The 23548-nt window shown below is 40.8% G+C and overlaps 1 long non-coding RNA gene and 1 other non-coding gene across 2 annotated transcripts; both read right to left on the reverse strand.

The window, feature by feature from the left end:
* Positions 1 to 293: 293 nt before the first annotated feature.
* On the reverse strand, positions 294 to 366 carry Trnag-acc. The gene has a single exon. It is a non-coding gene; the product is annotated as a tRNA-Gly (tRNA).
* Positions 367 to 3532: 3166 nt separating this feature from the next.
* On the reverse strand, positions 3533 to 20180 carry LOC124596566. The gene is made up of 3 exons (XR_006978321.1): positions 20039 to 20180; positions 10725 to 10869; positions 3533 to 4244 (listed from the first exon to the last, which is right to left on the reverse strand). It is a non-coding gene; the product is annotated as an uncharacterized LOC124596566 (long non-coding RNA).
* Between the last annotated feature and the right edge of the window lie 3368 nt (positions 20181 to 23548).

Below are 23548 nucleotides of genomic sequence, written 5' to 3' on the forward strand. Positions count from 1 at the left end.
TTCTGGATTCATTTGTAAAATAATGTGATATCTTGGTGATGATTCTTCTTTTGTCAAGAAAGTTTGTAAACTCTTTGAAATATTGGGAGTAACGCCGAATGCTGGGAGTAGTAGCCATGCCTCTGATGGAAACAGACGTATTTATAACTGTAACATTGTGCATTTGTATCCTGAAGTGAAATGATCGTATGGCATTTATTGGCCGCCGCATTGCAAGTCTTTTTAGATGACGCCACCTCGGCGACTTTCGTGTCAATGACGATGAAAATGATAATGAAGGACACACAACACCCAGCCCTCTCCCGGGAATCGAACCCGGGCCCCCTTGCGTGGTAAGCAATAACGCTACCGCTGCGCTAGGGAGGCGGACTAATTTGAAGTGGATATTGTAAAATCGGTGTGTTATTGAAAAATGTGACAAAAAATAAAATTCAAGAGTAAAACAGGCAAATCCTCAAACATTATTCAAATCAACAGGAACCTACAAAATCAAAATTTCAGCCTCAAGAATATACCCCTACACGCGAGAACTGCAGCCAACAACAATACAAAATGAAGATAAGTAAAAAGTTTTTCTTTTGTATATATTACGCCTCTCGAAGCTTTCGAAACTTTTAGAGACAGAAAAATTGAATGGTGATGTGTGGGAGGATAAGATCACTTGTTATACTCTAGTGACTTGACGGATAGTGCTGGCTGCTATCTCAGACTTTTCGCAGATCTGTCAGGAAATTTTGTCTTCTAAAACGCATCTTGTTATATTTCGATAAATATCAGAGTTTCTTGCAGTCTGATGTAATCTCCCTATCCTTTTTTTCCGGAATACTATATTTAATTTAATTTGATGCCAATCGGATCTCTCGAAAGGAGGCAACTAACAAACAGTTCACACTGGGTAAAATGATTAGACTGTGTGCCTACTACCCGTGACGCGCCTGTAATTAACTGCCACATAAAATGATGTGATGATGGGATTCTCTACAATGAAAGACGACTGCCACTGACGTAGTTTATTAATTTTAAATATTATAATGCACCAAACTACGTCCATCTGACTCACACTGATATGATTCACAAATCGAATTTATCCATTCCAGAGAAGCAATAAGTAGTGGGTTACTGTGCATTCTGGCCAAGAATGCTGACACTGTCTACTCGTTCCAGTATCCCAAGGCGTAGTAGCCTCCCCCTCCCATTCCCCTCCCTTCCCTCCGCCCCCCCCTCCCCCAGGCCATTGGCATGTGGTCAGATGCAATGATGCTGGTGACATAATTCCCAGAGTGGCCTCGAGAAAATAAGAAAGTGCTGATGCTGTTGTGGTATGACACGCAGACCCCCTCCCCTCCTTGGCCTGCTCATGTGGCTGGATGTCATGATTCAAAAAATGGTTCAAATGGCCCTGAGCACTATGGGACCTAACTTCTGAGTCGTCAGTCCCCTAGAACTTAGAACTACTTAAACCTAACTAACCTAAGGACATCACACACATCCATGCCCGAGGCAGGATTCGAACCTGCGACTGTAGCGGTCGCGTGGTTCCAGAATGTAGCGCCTAGAACCACTCAGTCACCCCGGCCGGCTGTCATGATTCCTGGAATGGCCTTGGAGGTAAGGAAGTTCTGGTGCTGACATCAGCGAATATAACATGCGCAACTGAGTCACTTGTCAGTAGCTGAAAGTGCTGCTTGAAAGGTAATTTGAAGGCTGGCTCATGCTGGCAGTGCCCTACAACTAACACATATCATTGTGAAGCAATGATATTTGTAAAGTAGTACCTCGATTGGCAAAATGTCAGCATTACTAAGCAGAAAGCGTTCGAGATGGGAATGTGTTTGCAACTGTGACCAGAGTGAAAGTATATTGACCATAGAATCAGCAAGAAAGACTTCAGAATGGAGCTTGAAATTACTGAAATCTAGCAAAAAATTATTTGACTGTCCCTATGGTTCGTCTCACTGTCACTGTTAGATTTCACTATGTTAATCTACAAGTGGAGGTTGAACTGGTAGCAAAATCAGTCATTAGTTTCATACGAACAACGTGCATCTCTGGCTAAGTTCAACTCTGCCAGAAAATTTTTCTAAGTCCCCCCATCCATCGGCTTGAAAAGGCTTGCGGCTACAGGCATGCTCAGCTGATGAAGAGAAGAAGAAGAGGTCTGATGGAGACAGGTACTGCCGCAGAAAAGCATGGCCGAGAGGTGATATTGTACTGTCTACTTCCTAAAAGGAAAACTCATGTTTTCATATGTTTCGTTCGTCTCATCATTTCGTTTGGCTCAACTATTGATATTCTGAATGCCGATCAGTAAAAAGGTGTCATGGCTCCTGTTTCAGGTGGTTAAACAATAACACACTCCCTAAAACGGTACTGAAACACTGTGACCTGCTCTCTCTCTGTCTCCGTCCATAGCCTGGACCTAAACAGCACATCAGGTTTCCCTCTCTAACTTGTAAATTATTTCTGTTAGCCAGTTCTGACTGTTCTTTCATTGTGTTAAACATTTGGTTTTTGCAGTGCCTGAGGTTGGAGGCATTCCACTCCTTCAAAAGTATGCCATCTTCAAACTTCTCACTACTCGTTTCAGTGTTATCAATTGTGTTCAGTATATTTCAAAGAAGCTCTACTTGCTACGTTCTGTTCATAAAAATATTCTTTGGTCGGCATCAAAAATAGCACAGCTCCTCCTTCCACATGCACGTTGTTAACACAGGCTCTGCCGGTGGCTCTGCTCTACAGGTGATCATACCCGCATTGTGACTTCCGGCAAGTGACGCCCAGGGGCATCTCTTCAAAGCAAAGGCTAGCCCAACCAAGTGGCATTGGCCTCCACAACAGCCAGTAAGTCCTTCTTGGAATTTTCCTAGGGCAACCTCCCCTATCCATCTAACATGACCTGCTGCAGGCCCATGTGTCTGCAGCCCAGCTAAGTAGACCTTCATAGTGGCCTCTTATTTAGGTGAGCCATGCAATCCACTATAAAAATGCGATCTACATTAAGTGCTAGCAATCATTGGTACTAATACACCTCTCATTATCAGTGGGGATTAATTGTTCTGATTCGACTGGAATTTTCAGCTCTGGTTTTATGTCAGTTGTGAGGCAGGTTTTGGAAAAACAGTTCTGTAGCATCTGCTGTGAAACTGGTGAAACTTGGGTGTGGTACTGCTTGTTACAACACTAAGTTCGTCATCTGTTGAGCACCGAGCAGCAGTCATTCAATCTGCTGAGCCTGAAACTGAACAACGTTGTTTAGCGATAGTACACGTGGAGGCTTAGACATGGCTAAATACTTTGTATTAGGTACAATACACAAATCATATGCTGCCGTAACTAGCGGTACACCAAGCACATACGTTTAGGTGGTATTTCGTAGCAAACCTAGTGACAGGTCAACAGTTTTGCTTCTGGAGGAGCCCTTGCAGATAGTACAACACAAATAAAGAATATTAGTTCATTTTAGTAAAACTCTTTAATACAGAATACTTAACTTGGGTGAAATTCATGTCCACATGAATGACAATTTATTTTTAGTATTGTTGCAGAAGACAGTGATAACTGTTTATTGCTCTGAACAGTGCTGAGTGACAGTCACATATCATATTGTATTTAAGTATTAACTTTGATACACAGTTCTGACTAATGACACTAACACTCCTATATCTGAGCTATGCTGATGCTGCTGTTAGACCAGGCTATCAAAGAGTCGGCGAGCAGCAGTGCACTCAGACTTCCAGCAGCAGCTGTGTACGGAACGTCTTGACGGCCGGTCTTTGTTGACATCTTCCATTCATGGCTGGTGTCTGGCAGTGACTGTCCTTAGCTTGTGGTTCTGCCATGAGGTACCAACTTTACTGCAGGACCTTACTCTTCAGACCAACCAAATGGAGCAATCTTTGTATATGATGCCAGTTCGGCAATTTGCATGTAAATAACAAGCAGATGAAATGATTAGAGCAACAAAAATACCCAACCCCCTTGCAAGGAAAGTCTCTGACCCAATTAGTAACCGAACCCAGAACCCCATCATCCACAGGCAGCGATGCTAACAAGTTTTTTTTTTTTTTTTTTTGTTCTATCTATTTGTTTCTTTACCATCAATCTTCAGCAGTTCTATGCAGTTGTTGCTTGGCACCTCTCAAACTCCACCACTGAACACTTCAATTCGTCTTTTTTTCTTTTCAGAGGTTGAGCATTTCCTTGACCGAACATGCTGAGCCACCACGCCGACCCAGTCATATCATCTGAAAACACCATGAAACATATTGTTATGAGGATAATTAACTCCACACTTTCAATCAATTAAGTGTATAGCGTTACATTAAATTTTGTCCCTTAATGTCTTGTATGAAAATTAAACATGGGCATTTCGTATTACAAATATTTTAAAGAAGCCTGTTGCGAAAAAAGAGGAAAAAAGCCAAAAAGGGGTATTAATCCGACCAAAGCACTACACCAACAGCTCTGAGTGCACTGGTACAGCTATTGACGTAGAATAAGCTGTTTTTGGCCATTTTTGAGTTTTCGTTTATGTGTAGAGAAGACTTTCACACTCGTCTTACAGTTTCTCTGGATGTACCTCATGTTACTTTCCCTTCTGTTTGATATTAGCCGAGAAGTACATTAGAGGTGGATGGTTCACGATGAAGGGGTCCAGAGAAACGGTTCGCTAAAGTGAAAGGACGGACCGAGGAATTCTAATGAATGGTTGTTCACCATTCACTTCGGTCTTGGCCGGTCTCATTCCTGGAACGGAATGTAAAGAAAGATAGGAAAAAAAAATATTGCTTAGCAAGGCTGACAGGATAAAAACCGCAGAGTCTTGAACAGTCAGCATCAAATATTCAGAGCCTAATACGAAGATGGAGAAAATTCGAAAGCATCCTTCATTACATATTATGAAAGCTATTTGCCTTGACTCGATCGTTCGTTCGTTCAAGAGCATTAAAATGTTTGCTTGGTTTTTATTCAAAATTGAGTGTACTGTCCTCTGCTATAAAAAGATTGAACTGAAGTTACTGCTGCGAAACAGGGTGTCTCAGTGTACACATTTACATAAAGACAACACTAACTGGCGTTCACTGTGCAGGAAATTAAATGAAACTGTTACTCAAAAACCGTTACCAAAATCAAACAGTATACTGCCCAAAACAATTGAAACACTGAAATTACGTAGCAACACTATGAAACACACACTGTTCACTGGCACACTAAAAATCTGAATTACCAAGAAAATGCCTAGAATTTGCGCAATGGAAACGTGAGATGAGGAATGAAAGATTCAACAAAGTATGGAAAGAATCTCACCTGAAAAATTACACCATAATCAGCAGTAATGGCACAGCATGAAGAAATCGCACCAGCTGAAATATGCTAAACTAAAACTAAACTGCTGGGAGAAAGATTAGGATGATTTTCTCACACTAAAAAAACTTCTTACTTGATATGAAAATACTAATCCCTTTAGTATAATGATAATGCTGTATTTCAAACTCTTATCTCACAACAACATAAAACCCACAAAAAACCAAAAACTTTACAAAAGTCTTACAGGGCAATGCTTTAACAATCATGTAAATTGAAATGAATTGGGCTGAAATGACCTAAACTGAGGTGGGGAGGTGGACTGTGCTTTGAAAGAATCGCTAACATTATCAGTAAGCGCCAGCAAAAATTATTACCTTAAAAACATATCCATAATGCAAATTCTTTCTCTCTGTTCCATAAAAGCTGCGTCTGTAAGTCCTTCCATCAGATTAATAATTCCTAACAATTTTCTTCAGCAAAATCAAACTCCAATATGCACTACGCTAAAAGTTCTTCCAGCTTACTCCACGTTCAATACTCGACTACTCTGCGCTCTACAACTGAGCCAACGATACACAAGTCCAGAGATACCACTGTCACTGCCATAAGTCAATTATTCCACAGATGTCACATGCGACTGCTCCGCTATTGTAACATGAAATTCCCACTCATTCTGAGCCTATCCGCAAATAAATGACTAGTCCACCTATATATGTCCACCTTTCATAATCCCACATCCCATTTGATAACATTTTCGTTCGCTTTTATGTTGGCTTACAATTCAAAACTACGAAAATTCGACACAATAAATATACAAAATTTTACAAAACATATAAACTGAAAACGTGTACATAAAGAAATTGAATCTGTGGTTTTTCTTTAAAAGTCTGTGCACAGGTATTGCCAAGTTCTGATTAGGCACACAAATGAAATACTTAATGGTCACACGAAAATATCATTGCAGAATAGAAGTCATTGCAGCCCATATACATTGCTATCACATCCAACATCTTAATAGTCCATGATTTGCTTCAGTCACTGTGCATCACTATATTTGCATATGAAGCTGATATTTCAGTTTCTCCAACTCCACTCGTGAATTAACATCACCAATATTACAGTAGAATGACCAATGATGGTTGGAGTTAATCGAAATGATCAGCAAGAAATGATCTTCAAGCGGAACATCGAATAGTGTTTGGAGTCTGGGAAAGCGACCAACGGAAACTCCTCTTACAGAGAAACGTAGCTGACATCTGACCAAGCGACCAGCATAGAAAATTGTCTTCTGCTGATCGTGACCAATGTTGTTAGCAGTGGTGAAGTTTCAAGATCAGGAATGTTACAAAAAGTCCTTCGCTGACAACATAATATCTTCCCTAACAAATTAACATGTTGTCCAATATAAATTCCTACACTCATTGAAAACTGTCTCTTGCAATAACGATTGAGGTTTTTGGCTAACAAGCAAACACTGTCTCTTGCCTGGTAATGTCACAAATTAGATAAAAAACTAAGTACTGCACAAAAAATCACGGTGCAGATAACGACACAATCCTTCATTCATTAACAAAACCGAAAGTTGTACCTAATCTGAGAAAAGTGTGCACTAATTGTTTTATCCTTGGCACTTACAAAAATATTACAAAGTATGAAAATAATATACAATATACAATCTTTTTACATGACACAGAATTGCATCCACAAAAAAAGGATTACATAAACACATATAAAAAATTACATAAAACATGACACATATACTTACACAATACACAGATAATAATCAAAATTCAAAAATTCAGAATAAATTGTTCATGATAAAGGAAAAGGTATGACATATTAGATATGCAGGTAAATCACATAAGACATTAATAAGAAATCCACAAAATAAGAAACATGGTAGTGTAATAAAAACAGATTCATGTGTGTTCATAAAAAAAATCGAAGATGTATTAGAAATAGGAATCTTTACATTCAAACCATGAAAAGCAAAAAAAAAAAAAAACCTGTTACTAGAAATATATATATTCTTTCCTACCAAAATAATCACTACTTTAAAATTTCAGATATCTGCCTTGGATTCTTGATCATACATTTAGGGAAGGGAAAAGAGGGCTGAGATAGAGTCATGTGCAAACAAGTTATGTTCACCCAAAATTGTCAAACATCCCCATGCATGCATCAAATATGTACTTCACACCTACACTTCAAAAATTCCTCAAATTATTTCCATGCTTCAACTTCTTAAATCTCCCAGAATCTACTTCCAAAATCTATTATTCATCACTTACATTTTCCTAAAATTTCATGTTTCAATCATATAACTTCCATAGAACTCAAATCATGCCTTAAATATTGCTCAAACTTCATACCGAAACTTCAGGGTATCTATGGTATTAAAACCATAACTTCAAAACCTTTCTCAAATGGGGACTTCTCAGATCAGCACTTCATATAAAACCATTTTCTTTCATCAAAACTTGTATCTTGTAACATCACTTGAAATCATTTCCTTAACTCTAATTTTCTTACTCATGCTAACCATTATCTTAACATATACGCCTGGTAACTTATTGCTAACTCATGAGTTTGTATCTTATATCTATTACTTAAAGTAGGGAGATCTCACTAAATTATAGTACAAAACACACTCATTCACACAATATAGGAAAAAACAAAGCATCTAACTACAAGCAAAAGAAGCATCAACCAAACAATACAACATATCTGAAAGAAATTTCATCACTAATGCTATTGCACTCGGAAGTGCAAAATCATAGACAAGTAAACTGTCAAACCTCATCCTAGCAAAAAATCATGTAACCAATGCGAAATGTATTGCACGCCAACATAAATTAATCTCCCTGTCAAGTGAAGAAGGATGACATTGAAACATAAAACAAGAATATACGATTATCTACACTAGCTTGCTTAGACTGGTGTACCATGTACTGCTTGTACTAAATATGTGTTATATAGTAAGTTAAAAGTGTTGGCTGAAAAAAAGCTGTTAGTAATCATTAAAATTTTGCTCTTTTTTCTTTGTGACATATTTCCTATCTCATTTCTCGCAGTTTTGAGTAATTCTCTCCCAAAGATCTTTCAGAATGTAAACATTTTCAGTAAAATTTCTCACCATGAACTTTCAAGAGGTTTGGTGATAAGTGCAAAGTGGTAAAACTATTTTGAAGTTCACAAAGTTTCTAAAGAAAATTTGTAAGAAATACTGCTGTCATTCTTCCAACAACATGTGTCAACAGAAAACAAAACCTACAACAAATCACTATTCATCATTGGCCCTAATATCATCAACATATGTCATGCTACTCATCAAACTTCGTCATACATCGTCTTCAAAATATAACACCAGCGGCTTCAATGCACAAATAACATATCTCATAAAAGTTCATTACTTTTCCAGTACAACTCTTGTTCTCTGCTCAGTCTTCACAAATTGGCAAATTTACATACTTCATGGAATTGTATACAACACTGTCAATATACATGTTATCATGTATCAACTTAGTAGTTCATTGCATACCTAATGAATAACATAAAATTACATATGTATCACTATCTACAGTATCACACATTGTCAACAGTATTTACTCATCAAATCGCTTTATGTGTGATATGTGGTGCATTCCTTTGGATTTCAACGCACCCAGTGTTTCAACCTCAGTTGCATTATTGTGCACTATTCATTCAATTCTGTAGGCTCCATTGTAGAGAAGGAAGAATTTCTGACTAAGAGACTTACATTTTCTTGATATCGGATGAGATTAAACTAGAACTTTTTGTCCTATGTGGAATTTACTGTCTTGTGCCTTCAAATAAGGTTTTGTGCGTTTTTCAGTTGTATTTGCTATTTTTGTTAAGGCTAGTTGTATGAGATCTTTGTGTCGTAATTTTCTGGTAAGAAGAAACTGTACGAGTTCTTTGACTTTGTCTGGCAGCTGTTGTTTCTATAACACTAAGACTGGTGGAAAAGAAGTTGAGTCATGAGGAAGCTCATTTAAGATATCTTGAAATAAAGTGGTATATCTGTCCCAGTTTCTTTGTCGATGGCGGCAGTAGAGTCAGCACAACTTGTTAAACTCTTTCATTATATGAGCCACGCTGCCTCTACAGCCATCCATGACTGCGAAAGTGTTGACGCTGCAGAACTTTGTGCACCAACTGACCTCTCGATTATGTCCCATAAATGTTCTATGGGAGTCATGTCGGACGATCGGGATGGCCAAATCATTCATTCGCACTGTCTAGAATGTTTTTCAAACCAACTGCGAACAGCTGTAGCCCAATGCCATGAACCACTGTTTCGGAACGTGAAGTCCATGAACGGCTGCAAGTACTCAAACATAATCATTTCCAGTCAGTGATAGGTTCAGTTGGACCAGGGGACCCAGTCCATTCATGTAAACACAACACACACCATTATGGAGCTACCACCAGCTTGAACAGTGCCTTGTTGACAATTTGGTTCAATATCTTCGTGAGGTCTGCACCACACTCGAAACCTACCATCAGCTCTTATCAACTGAAATAAGAATTCATTTCCCCAGGCCATTGTTTCCCAGTCTTCTAGGGTTCAACCGACATGGTCACCAGTCCAGAAGAGGTGCTGGCTGTAGGCAATGTCGCGCTGTTAGTAAAGGCACGCGCGTCAGTCGTCTGCAGCCATAGCCGATTAACGTCAAATTTCGCCGCACTGTGCTGACGGATTCGTTCGTCGTACGCCCCACATTTATTTATGCGGATTTGCTTGTCTGTTAGCACTGACAACTCTACGCAAAAGCCGCTGCTGTCGGTCGTTAAGTGAAGACCGTCGGCCACTGCATTGTCCGTGATGAGAGGTAACGCTTGAAATTTGGTATCTCGGATTATTGAATTCCCTAACGATTTCCGAAATGGAATGCCCATTGTGTCTAATTCCATTCTGCGTTCGAAGTCTGTTGCTTCCCATCGTGCAGCCATAATCATGTTGGAATCCTTTTAACATGAATCAGCTGAATACGAAGACAGCTCAGCCAATGTACTGTCCTTTCATACCTTGTGTACCCGATACTAGCGCCTTCTGCATAAGACCATATCGCTATCCCATGACTTCTGTCACCTCAGAGTATTCAAGTAGTTACCGCCGTTGCCGATATAAACTTAATTTTAGTGTGCAGAATCTTATATCCTGCATCAAAAGTTCTTAATTTTCCAAACAAATTTTTACATCCCACACAATATGAGACTTTGTTGCGTAGTTAATTTACACACCCGCAAATTGTAAAAGAAAACAACTGATTAAACTATTGATAGTTTACTTTCTGTTATTTCTTGCTAGTAATGCCCGCACAATAATAATATCATTTTCTTCACACGAAGTGAAAACCAAAACATTTCACTTGCTACAAGTACGAGCTTACCTCGAACGTGAATGGCGACTGGGGCTGTCTGCGCTGGGTTGTAAATAGGTTCAGTAATCCATACATCCACTCAGGTGTCCCTGGCTTCTCTTTGTCTGGCTTGCTGTCACTGGTCTGTCGCATCACCCAACCAATGCGATGCTTGCTGTGAGCATATTCAACTAAGGAAACCGAAGTAAACAACATGTCTTCATTAGGTGATGAATTTATCAAGCAGAAGTGGTGTGTATGCGTACTTGATCATTTTTTGTGGAAATTTGTCTAAAATCCATACAGCACACATTTAGATAAAAAAGCAACGGTGAATGAGTGAAAATGAACAGGTCCCAAAAAGGAACAATGGGATTGATGGTACAGCCAAGCAATGGATAATGCCATAGCTGACCAAAATAATGCAGAAAGTTGTTTTTAGTGATTCTATCACTGTAGCCCGGAAACAGTGTGATTAAGAAGAAAACATGTATGGGGTTCCCCAAGGCTCAGTCTTAAGTCCATTATTGTTCCTCATACACTCCTGGAAATTGAAATAAGAACACCATGAAATCATTGTCCCAGGAAGGGGAAACTTTATTGACACATTCCTGGGGTCAGATACATCACATGATCACACTGACAGAACCACAGGCACATAGACACAGGCAACAGAGCATGCACAATGTCGGCACTAGTACAGTGTATATCCACCTTTCGCAGCAATGCAGGCTGCTATTCTCCCATGGAGACGATCGTAGAGATGCTGGATGTAGTCCTGTGGAACGGCTTGCCATGCCATTTCCACCTGGCGCCTCAGTTGGACCAGCGTTCGTGCTGGACGTGCAGATCGCGTGAGACGACGCTTCATCCAGTCCCAAACATGCTCAATGGGGGACAGATCCGGAGATCTTGCTGGCCAGGGTAGTTGACTTACACCTTCTAGAGCACGTTGGGTGGCACGGGATACATGCGGACGTGCATTGTCCTGTTGGAATAGCAAGTTCCCTTGCCGGTCTAGGAATGGTAGAACGATGGGTTCGATGACGGTTTGGATGTACCGTGCACTATTCAGTGTCCCCTCGACGATCACCAGTGGTGTACGGCCAGTGTAGGAGATCGCTCCCCACACCATGATGCCGGGTGTTGGCCCTGTGTGCCTCGGTCGTATGCAGTCCTGATTGTGGCGCTCACCTGCACGGCGCCAAACACGCATACGACCATCATTGGCACCAAGGCAGAAGCGACTCTCATCGCTGAAGACGACACGTCTCCATTCGTCCCTCCATTCACGCCTGTCGCGACACCACTGGAGGCGGGCTGCACGATGTTGGGGCGTGAGCGGAAGACGGCCTAACGGTGTGTGGGACCGTAGCCCAGCTTCATGGAGACGGTTGCGAATGGTCCTCGCCGATACCCCAGGAGCAACAGTGTCCCTAATTTGCTGGGAAGTGGCGGTGCGGTCCCCTACGGCACTGCGTAGGATCCTACGGTCTTGGCGTGCATCCGTGCGTCGCTGCGGTCCGGTCCCAGGTCGACGGGCACGTGCACCTTCCGCCGACCACTGGCGACAACATCGATGTACTGTGGAGACGTCACGCCCCACGTGTTGAGCAATTCGGCGGTACGTCCACCCAGCCTCCCGCATGCCCACTATACGCCCTCGCTCAAAGTCCGTCAACTGCACATACGGTTCACGCCCACGCTGTCGCGGCATGCTACCAGTGTTAAAGACTGCGATGGAGCTCCGTATGCCACGGCAAACTGGCTGACACTGACGGCGGCGGTGCACAAATGCTGCGCAGCTAGCGCCATTCGACGGCCAACACCGCGGTTCCTGGTGTGTCCGCTGTGCCGTGCGTGTGATCATTGCTTGTACAGCCCTCTCGCAGTGTCCGGAGCAAGTATGGTGGGTCTGTCACACCGGTGTCAATGTGTTCTTTTTTCCATTTCCAGGTGTGTATATGTAAACGATCTTCTGTGTAATATACAACAACCAGAATTAGTTCGTTTTGCAGATGATGCTAGTACTGTAATCAATCCAAACAGACATAGAGAAACTGAAGAAATGGTAAAAGCGCTCTTAAAAGTATCATTGAGTGGTTTTCTGCGAATGGTCTCAATTTTAATAAGATACAGCACATTCAGTTCTGCACATCTAGGCGTACTACATCAATGATAAGTGTAACTCATGGTAAGGAAATAATAAATACGGAGGAAACTTTAAAGTTCCATATTGCTGAGACTTTAAAACTGAAAAATAACATTTTGGAACTCTCAAAACAACTCAATTCAGCCACATTTACACTTAGAATCATTTAAAATCTTTGAGAGAGACAAATCAGTAAGTTGACATATTTTGAATATTTTCATCCCACGGTGGCATTTTAAATAATGTTATCGGGTAACTCATCTTCAAGAAAGAACGTATTCATTGCTCAAAAACGTGCTGTAAGAATAATGTGTTGTGCTCACCCATGATCATCAAAGAGTTGGACATACTGACTACTGCTTTAAAGTTTATTTATTCCCTCATGACGTTTAAGGTAAATAATCTGCTGCAGTTCAAAAGGAACAATGATGTACATAATTACAGTACCAGAAGGAGAAATGACATTCATTACTCCACATAATGGTTGTCTCTAGCACAAAAAGCGGTGCACAGTGATGCAACTAACATATTTGATAACCTTCAGGTAATATAAAACGTCTGACAGACAGCAAAGTAAAATTTGAAAACAAATTGAAAAAGTCTCTCCTTGATAACTCCTCCTACTCCGTAGAAGAATTTCTAGCATTGTAATGTGCAAAAGGTGGTGGGCAGGGATTACTAACTCACATCCGCAACATGAAACTAACCAGTGAACTATACTCTGTTCACCATAAGAATAAACCTGACGTAAACATTAGGCCATGTATTCTTCCTCGTTTGCTTGAATCTCATTGGATTTAGTTTCACGTGTAGTGGTAGCCAAGCTGCGACCAGTACAGTCAAGTACGATCATAATGATGCGTTTTATGCACATAGAATGTGCGGGACAACAGCTTAACCTGCGCATTAGACTGGGACAGCACAACCAGCGATCCATCTAGCATGCAATAGTGTGAACAGTTGCAGTTCAGACGTAAAAAGAGACGGGCAAAGAAACAACATCGCTTTGAATTCATTTAATTTTTAAAGAGAATGAAATAATATTTTTCAAAACTTCAGCATTACCGCGCACTTCCTAGGTGGCCAGACGGAAGGTATAAAATGCTCTCGTTCTCACTTGACATAGTATGATAATAACAAAGAAGAGTGATGAAAATTCCTAATGTATAAACATCGTAACTTTTCTGAGTGAGCTGTGTGTGATGCAAAAGCACACTGCAGGGATTTCACCGTACTGTTGAATACTGAACCCACTGATGGTATTAATTACAGTCAGTCGTCTGGTAGTCTCTTAGCTCCTTCCTTAGCCGACTTCGAGAAGGATCTGTCATCTGCTACGTTGATAATGAGTCGATCAAGAACAGAATCCACGGAGCCACCCAGGCGCCGCATTTTCCCCTCGTCTTTTATGAAGTGCCGTTCTACATCCCGCCAACGTTCGACAGTGACATGAAAAAGCTGCGTGCGTTAGATACAGTAGGCTACGTCTGGCAGCTAAACAGTCTCGTTATTTCTCGGGCCAAATCCTGGTCAGTTCTGTTGGGTTCATATTGTAATGGTATAGAGGCAAATGCAAAAATGCAGCATTTGTATGGTGTGCCCGATCCTGGGAAAATGATTGCTTTCCATGTTTGTACGACACATTTGTCGTATAAAACAATGAACACAGTCCACATAAAGAGTATTTAGATTTTCATTTATGCTTTAAAAAATTAAATTGTTATGTTTCCTTAATTTAAGCAACCTTTTTTTACAGTCATTCATAAAATACCGATGGTTGAGAATTTATATTTGAAATGAAAACAGGAATTTCGCACGCAATAAGTAATTAAAACCAAGAAGACGTGTATTATTCATTAAACATGATGATGAATTTTACAATTACGAGATGTAGGTCATATTGTACGAGAAAGAAGATTGACTCAGGCGTGATTTGAAACTAACGAGCCATGTGCTGCACTAAGTCATCATGCTATTACACAACCGATTGCGCTGCATAATAACTGCATTTTCGGTTCGACTGTACCTAATATAGGCCCTTGGAAAATTTCAAAGCCGATTATACCTGTAAATTTATGAGAAATGTTAAGAACAACCTACTGCTCGGCACTTTTTAACCGTGTTCCTCACGTGTGTTTCACTACGGAACAGGAAGAAGCCTTAGCCATTTTCATACTGCGTATTAACAGCGTGACAATCAGAGCTCAAGTGTACAGAGTCTGTGACTATACACGATTTTTGAAATAAAAACTACGTAACCAAAGCGTAATTAAGAAAAACTTTGATGGCTGTTAATACATTTGAATATCTTAAAGTTTCATTTAACGTAACTTAGTAACCCTCTAACGGTAAGGTGAAGTTTCCTGACATAAACGGTAAGGTGGGGTTGGATCAGACCCCACCCTCCAAATATCCATTTTTCGGGGTAAAATAAAAAATTAATAATGGGAAAAAGTTTTATTATCAATTAAACACACATATTTGTTGTAGCAACAAGTTTTTTATTTTTATAGTCAGTAAGTAAGAATATAAAGTACTTTGTAAAAAAATTGGAACTTGATTACAAAAAAAATTACATTAATAGAAATATTCTCTATAAAATTATTGAAAACATAGTAAAAATCAATAGATTCAGTCATAAACTAGGAACTTGAGTGCTTTAGAAATTCTAAAGATAGGAACTAAATGAGAAACATCTCTTACTAATTGTAGAAAATAAATACAGTGTCAGCAGTTTCGAAATATAAAGTTCTCAATAATAAATGTCTTTGTACACATAATGTAATAGGAACAAATAATAAATGTATAATTTTATCCTGGAAACGATCACATACTGCTCTGAAAATACATATTTGGCACTATTTATCACATCTCAGTTTCTTTACAGCCAGGGCATATAATAACTTTATGCTCCCCACATATAGAACGATTACACTTACTACAAAAAGCATTCCCCTTCCTATCCTTTGATCTGTCACAAAAATCACATCATCTTTTCTTTAGTGGCTGTGCTTGGGTAGGCTTATCTAATTCGATTGGTTCTTTTTCTAAAAGTTTTCCAATAGACGAACAGAGCTCAAGGGGAAGATGTGCGTTATTCAACCTCTTTTCCATAAGAGGTTTTGTCAAAGAGAGCGCAAGATTTTTGAGAAATGACATTCTCGAGTCATTTGAAAAGCTGCCCATTTTTCTATTGCTTTTGTAAATGATAAAACTATTTATAGCAGCGATGTCTAAAATAGCATAAAAGTACTGCATGGGCCATCTTCTCGATTCTCTTTCTGTGGTCCTGCTGTGGCAAAGCATATGTAATACATCGACCCCTCCTTTAGTTAGTTGTAGAACTCCACAATTTCAGGCTTATTTGATTTTTCCTTTATCTCTCCAGAGAAGTGCATAGACGATATCAGTAAAACTTTTTTTTATTTTTCTTTGGGGTAAATGACACCAAAGTTTTGTCGTCCTGATACATAAATGTTGAAAAGCCTACTGGAGCGGAAAGCAGCATTGATGGTGGTATTTGCGGTTTGTTCCTCCTCAACGTACCTACAAGTGTGAGTTTCATTTGGAGGAGGGCGTCAGTCACCTCCAGTGAGGAGAACCAATTGTCCGCTGTAATGTTTCTATTAGAACCTCTGACAGATTCCGTCAGGCGCAAAACATACTGGGCAGGTAAAGGCAAACCTCCAGGTCTCCTCTTTATTATGTTGTCCTTGGCAGTTTATGGAAAGCCACGCAAAAAATAGAATGTCCTTGCGTCGCATAGTGACATTATTTTCAACCCATATTTGTCGGGTTTCTATGGGATATACGTTTTGAATGGACAGGCACCCCGAAAACTCAGTAGAATTTCATCTACTGTGACATATTCAGATGGACTATAATTTTTTTCGCTGTTAGATTCAAACATGTCCCACACATCTCTGAAAGCCGCAAATTTGTCGTCGACTGTTCTGGCCTCTCTGGTGGCTTTATCATCAAAACAGAGGTTTTATAGAAGAAGAATAGTGCAACGAAATACTTGAGGTCCATAGGTTGCTGAGAACATCTCATGTACACTGAGCATAAAATTTTTTAGGACACCACTCATGAAGAGAAGGCCCATCAACCCTTTTATTTCAACGCTCTCTGTTGGTGAATGAAACCATTGGACCGTATTGTACTTTTACCTAAATTTCTCGATTTCAGTATTTGTGTACAAATCAATTTTTTCTATAATTTTCGAATCTATAAATAATAAAAATATTTCCAATTCGCTAGTGACTTCTCACGTGGACCAGGGAGATGAGTAATAATATTTGACGCTGGTGTCCTAGAAAATTTTGAATGGATGGGTTTATTGGTCCATATTGTCTCTAAGTCTTTACCTAGCTCAAAATTTCTCTCATCATCTACATCTGACTGAGAACTATCAAACTCGACTGCTCCTGCCGAACAATGAAATACTTCATCCTCGGTTTCTGAACAGTTTTCTGCATCGATATTTTCACCATCCTCTGACTCAGCCTCCTGTCGGAGAAACTCGTATATCTCATCAGCGGTTGTAAGGAGTTGATGCACCATTTTAGTAAGATACTAGAAGAGAAAACAAAACTTAGATGTATTGTGGTGTCACCGCCAGACACCACACTTGCTAGGTGGTAGCTTTAAATCGGCCGCGGTCCATTAGTACATGTCGTCGGACCCGCGTGTCGCCACTTCAGTGATCGCAGACCGAGCGCCACCACACGGCAGGCCTCGAGAGACTTACTAGCACTCGCCCCAGTTGTACGGACGACTTTGCTAGCGATGCACACTGACGAAGCCTCGCTCATTTGCAGAGAAGATAGTAGGAATAGCCTTCAGCTAAGTCAATGGCTACGACCTAGCAAGGCGCCATTAGTAACATTGCATGTATCTACAGAGTCTCACTTGTATCGTCAAGAGCGATGTACAACAATGATGGATTAAAGTGAAGTATTCAAGCAGCTACGTACTTTTCTTTATAGCATTCATTACGTATCCTGTTTCAGACCTATCTCTAGCCTGCGTGGGTTAACGCGTGCATATCGGCTTCCTCACTCAGGTAGTGGTCGTAGTGTTGGCTAACTGCTAACACTACATGTATCATAAACATCAATATGGGGTTGAATCCTGCCCACAAAAGAAACTAATAAGTGTGACGTAAACAGTAGGGTGGGGTCGGATCCAACCCGAGCGCAGGTAATGTACGTTTCGGATAGAGAGGACAGCTACAGGTCACTCACCAGACTGACGTGGCCTCCTCGGCGTTCTCGGGACGACTGGCTGGTAGGGTAGCTGGAACCACAGCGCTCTCAGAAAAGGGAGTGGGGAGTTATAAACAAAACAGACTCGCTGGGGTCGGATCCAACCCCAACCTTACCGTTAGAGGGTTAATAATGTCTAAAACATAAGTAGGACCTGCTTCCCAGTTCTAAGCAAAGAAGGGAAAGCAGAAAGGTGGAAGGAGTATATAGAGGGTCTATACAAGGGCGATGTACTTGAGGACAATATTATGGAAATGGAAGAGGATGTAGATGAAGATGAAATGGGAGATACGATACTGCGTGAAGAGTTTGACAGAGCACTGAAAGACCTGAGTCGAAACAAGGCCCCGGGAGTAGACAACATTCCATTAGAACTACTGATAGCCTTGGGAGAGCCAGTCCTGACAAAACTCTACCATCCGGTGAGCAAGATGTATGAGTCAGGCGAAATACCCTCAGACTTCAAGAAGAATATAATAATTCCAATCCCAAAGAAAGCAGGTGTTGACAGATTTGAAAATTACCGAACTATCAGTTTAATAAGTCACAGCTGCAAAATACTAACGCGAATTCTTTACAGACGAATGGAAAAACTGGTAGAAGCCGACCTCGGCGAAGATCAGTTTGGATTCCGCAGAAATGTTGGAACACGTGAGGCAATACTGCCCCTACGACTTATCTTAGAAAATAGATTAAGGAAAGGCAAACCTACATTTCTAGCATTTGTAGACTTAGAGAAAGCTATTGACAATGTTGACTGGAATACTCTCTTTCAAATTCTAAAGGTGGGAGGGGTAAAATTCAGGGAGCGAAAGGCTATTTACAATTTGTACAGAAACCAGATGGCAGTTGTAAGAGTCAAGGGGCATGAAAGAGAAGCAGCGGTTGGGAAGGGAGTGAGACAGGGTTGTAGCCTGTCCCCGATGTTATTCAATCTGTATATTGAGCAAGCAGTAAAGGAAACAAAAGAAAAATTCGGAGTAGGTATTAAAGTCCATGGAGAAGAAATGAAAACGTTGAGGTTCGCCGATGACATTGTAATTCTGTCAGAGACAGCAAAGGACTTGGAAGAGCAGTTGAATGGAATGGACAGTGTCTTGAAAGAAGGATATAAGATGAATATCAACAAAAGCAAAACGAGGATAATGGAATGTAGTCGAATTAAGTCGGGTGATGCTGAGGGAATTAGATTAGGAAATGAGATACTTAAAGTAGTAAAGGAATTTTGCTATTTGGGGAGCAAAATAACTGATGATGGTCGAAGTAGAGAGGATATAAAATGTAGACTGGCAATGGCAAGGAAAGCGTTTCTGAAGAACGTCGAGTATAGATTTAAGTGTCAGGAAGTCGTTTCTGAAAGTATTTGTATAGAGTGTAGCCATGTATGGAAGTGAAACATGGACGATAAATAGTTTGGACAAGAAGAGAATGGAAGCTTTTGAAATGTGGTGCTACAGAAGAATGCTGAAGATTAGATGGGTAGATCACATAACTAATGAGGAGGTATTGAATAAAATTTGGGAAAAGAGGAGTTTGTGGCACAACTTGACAAGAAGAAGGGACCGGTTTGTAGGACATGTTCTGAGGCATCAAGGGATCACAAATTTAGGATTGGAGGGCAGCGTGGAGGGTAAAAATCGTAGAGGGAGACCAAGAGATGAATACACTAAGCAGATTCAGAAGGATGTAGGTTGCAGTAGGTACTGGGAGATGAAGAAGCTTGCACAGGATAGAGTAGCATGGAGAGCTGCATCAAACCAGTCTCAGGACTGAAGACAACAACAACAACAACTTCCAAGAGCGTAACAACACCAGTGTACGTGTGATACGGCTTCTGACCAATCATCCTGTTTATGTTTGTTTACATCAGGTTTATTCTTATGATGAACGGAGTATAGTTTCCAAAGAAGAACGAATTTGCTCACCTTTGTAGTGCCTCGTACTGGTTTGGCTCGAGCAGTTAGAATTTGTTTCGTCAACGTTGCAGCTGCGTATCTCCCGGTACGTGCTCTACAGCCTCACGTACGAAGTAATTTCGAGAACAGTAGCCGTTTCAGTGACCAGCGTTGTGCGTGTAGTACGTAGTGAATGCAACTTGTCTCGGCGAGCGGAAGCAGGCCTGCTCGTGTTTTCGTTGGCCTCCTGCCCGCTGCGGTCCGCTGGTACGTGGGTGGGGGGGGACGGCCGCCCCCCTCCCCCCTTATCTTCCCCTCCACCCCACGCTCCTGCTCCCGCACAGACCCCCTCCAGCGCCGCTAGCCGGCAGCCGTCCAGTGCGAGCGCAGCCGTGCTGCAGTGAGGATGTGCATGGGTTGTGTCGAGTAACCGCTACGGACTTCCGCCGTTCTACATACATAACACACGCGACGACCACAACACCATGCTGCCGGATTACGATGGTAAGTACCGTCTTCCAGAGCCCGCGTGCGGCGCAGGGGACCGGCGGACACGGGAAAACGAGCGCCAGTGATGTGAATTACGCCCCGCAGCGACGGTTGAAGATGACGTGTTACTCGTTTTGAAAGTGAGAAGGCGCACGTGAGTCAGGAATCACGCGCGGTGGTTACTGTCCCGTGGCGTTAGCGTCACTGCTTTGACAGTTCACCGTTCTGGTGCGCTGGTGGACACAATAATGTGGAAGATGTGTTTTGTACAACGTGCGAAATCGTGCAAGAGTGAGAACGAAAGTAAAAGTTGTGTGCGGCTGTCTTGCTTGAAGTGAACCATCTGAAAGATGAGGTTTTGAATGAGTGTGCGCGTTGTCTTTGGTGTCCCGTTGAGCAGCTGATGTGTCAGGCACTTATCTTTATAGTTGTAGAGCAGTTAATTTATTTATTTATTTTGTCCTGTGGTAGTGTGCTAACAAACTGTTACTTCAACGAACATTCGAAATCACGTTGATGTGGTTTCGTGAAACATAGCATGTGTTTAGGAGAAAACTGTGTCAACGAAATCTTTCAGAATCTTCATTTGTATTGTCAGCAACATTTATGTAGACGGCAAAACAGCTTAGTGTGCGTCTTCCGTTAGCTTTTAATCGCGTAATAAATATACGAATTTTACAAGTGTTTGGAGAAACAGATGTTTCACATTGCGGATATCGGCATACCCGCGTCGTTCTAGAAACCTGTCCAGCCTTCGACTGGTTTCGTAATTCGTAATACAATCACTTACGGTGATAGTCGTTTGTTTGTAATGGTTGGGTAAATACCATTGTTTACCTGCTTTCCTGCTTTTTATTTTTTTCATAATATTCTCCATTATAATATTTCTAATGCTAAATGTTTATATTCAGTTTTTTTACAAGATAGCATATATTGTGACGCATTACATTAGTGCTGGTAAAAGTATGCGGTTAATTGTGTTCATAACAGTACATTTCACCATGTTTTCGGAATGTTTGCTGATAATTCACGGAATACGTGCGCCTGTTAGAGATCTTCGCAATTCCTAAACAGTGACGGAGGTTGCCTTGTATTCATTGTTTACAAACGTACTATGTTTTGAACTTCCGTAAACTCAATTTCTGTGAACCACTGATTCTTCAGCGAAGCTTAATTGGAGTTTGCTTAATAATTACAGACTAGATTCAGGACATTACTTATGGACAAAAGTGCTCGCAATACACGTTTATGCTATATTTAGAAAAATACCTGTGGTTTTGATGTCGAAATTTGAGTGACACAGACATTTTTGTGATTCATTCATGAGGACCTTCTAAATTCGCATGTCAGGCCGTAGTTCCGTACGGAAAGAGACATTGCTACCATTCTGCCTCTTTGTCAAGTTTCTTATTAATGATCATGTTGGCTCGAAATCTTTCTTCCCGTCATATATGTAAACAAACGGAAGTGTGTGGTTCTGAATGCATTGATAGCACAGAAGTTCTGTTTACCTATTTGTAAAGTTCGGAACTTGTAGATTGTTACGTGCATTTCGTTGCTTTTCTTTCAGGCGCTGATATTTTCGACTGGTTGTCTAATGTACTCTTCACCGCTCGGTTTCTGAACGCACGCGACGCTTCTTAAGCATTCAAGATCGTAATAGTTAGCAATATCGTGTGAAAAACTATCTTAGTGCTCCTCCATGACAATCGAACAGAAATGCGTGATGATTGGAGCGGTACAAAGTTGTGTTTTCTGTCAAACCACTTTAGTAACTCCTTGACAGCTGACACATTCAGGAAGCCATGCGCATTGTTTACTTCGAGCGTAGCAGATGTCAACAAACGCCCGTTTAGCTGCTGGGCTCTCTGGGTTAGAAGGGCGAAACTGGTCACAGCGTTGGCTTATTAACCATAGTAATACAATACCAATGCAATTTTCATAATGCTTACTACCGCTAACAGGTACGTTTAAAAAAAATTCGTGAATTGCTGTTGACTTTTATTAATAACATCCATTTTAAACAATTATTGACGTTTAAGTTGGATCCTGAACCTGAAAATATCTTTTAGAGAATCATAGCAGCACAACGCATTTTCCAAGGGTGACGGGTGCTTTATAACCATCACAAAAACATTAAAAAAACAGGTTTCGTAAATTGTCACTGACGTTTGTAACATACTTTTTATACATATATAGTTGTAGAAGAAGGTTGCTGAACTTGAAAATATGAATGACATTGGTTGCCAAAGGTGATGTGACTTAGATTTTTGGTTTACGTCTTACTGAAAAATTTAATAAGACAGTTACCGAATCTGGTGTAAGACAGTTACCAAATCTGGTTTAAGGGATCATTGGAAACAATAAATATTTTCCAAACTTTTAATTAGAGTACATGACTATAGCACAATATTTTCAAAAGGTGGGCATGAAGTCCCGCTCATGGTATTGTGAGGGTTAAAGGCCTGTGCAAATGAGATGGGGAAACTACTTTTGTACAATTGCCTGTATAGTGTGCACTATTTACAAAGTTTCTTCGCAATCATTTCAAGGGTGAGGGCTAATAAATCTTAATGCTCATACATCATACACGTACATCCGTCTGTGAGTGGTCATTGTCTTTTTCTTTACCATGCCGATATTTATTGGTGCGGTTTTTTTCCGGGGTGTGGGAAGAGTGGCCTGTACCTGAATTAATTACTGTCAGCTGGAAGCTAGGCGTAATTGATTTTTCGTATGAACCCCAGAAGTCAATGTTGAATACACTGAGACGGCGCAGCTGTCAACACACTGGACTCGCATTCGGGAGGACGACGGTTCAAATCCGTGTCCGACAGTTCAGATTTAGGTTGCCTTGATTTCCCTAAATAGTTCCAGGTAAATGTCGGGATGGATACTTTGAAAGGGCACGGCCGATTTCCTCCCCCTTTCTTGTAACATTCCGAACTCGTGCTCCGTCTCTATTGAGCTCGACGTCGACGGAACGTTAAACCACATTCTCCCTTCCCTCCTTTCATGTTAAAAACGTTGTTTCACACCTATTTGAATATG

This window comes from Schistocerca americana, chromosome 2 (assembly GCF_021461395.2).
Source record: "Schistocerca americana isolate TAMUIC-IGC-003095 chromosome 2, iqSchAmer2.1, whole genome shotgun sequence".
Taxonomy (NCBI): Eukaryota; Metazoa; Arthropoda; class Insecta; order Orthoptera; family Acrididae; genus Schistocerca; species Schistocerca americana.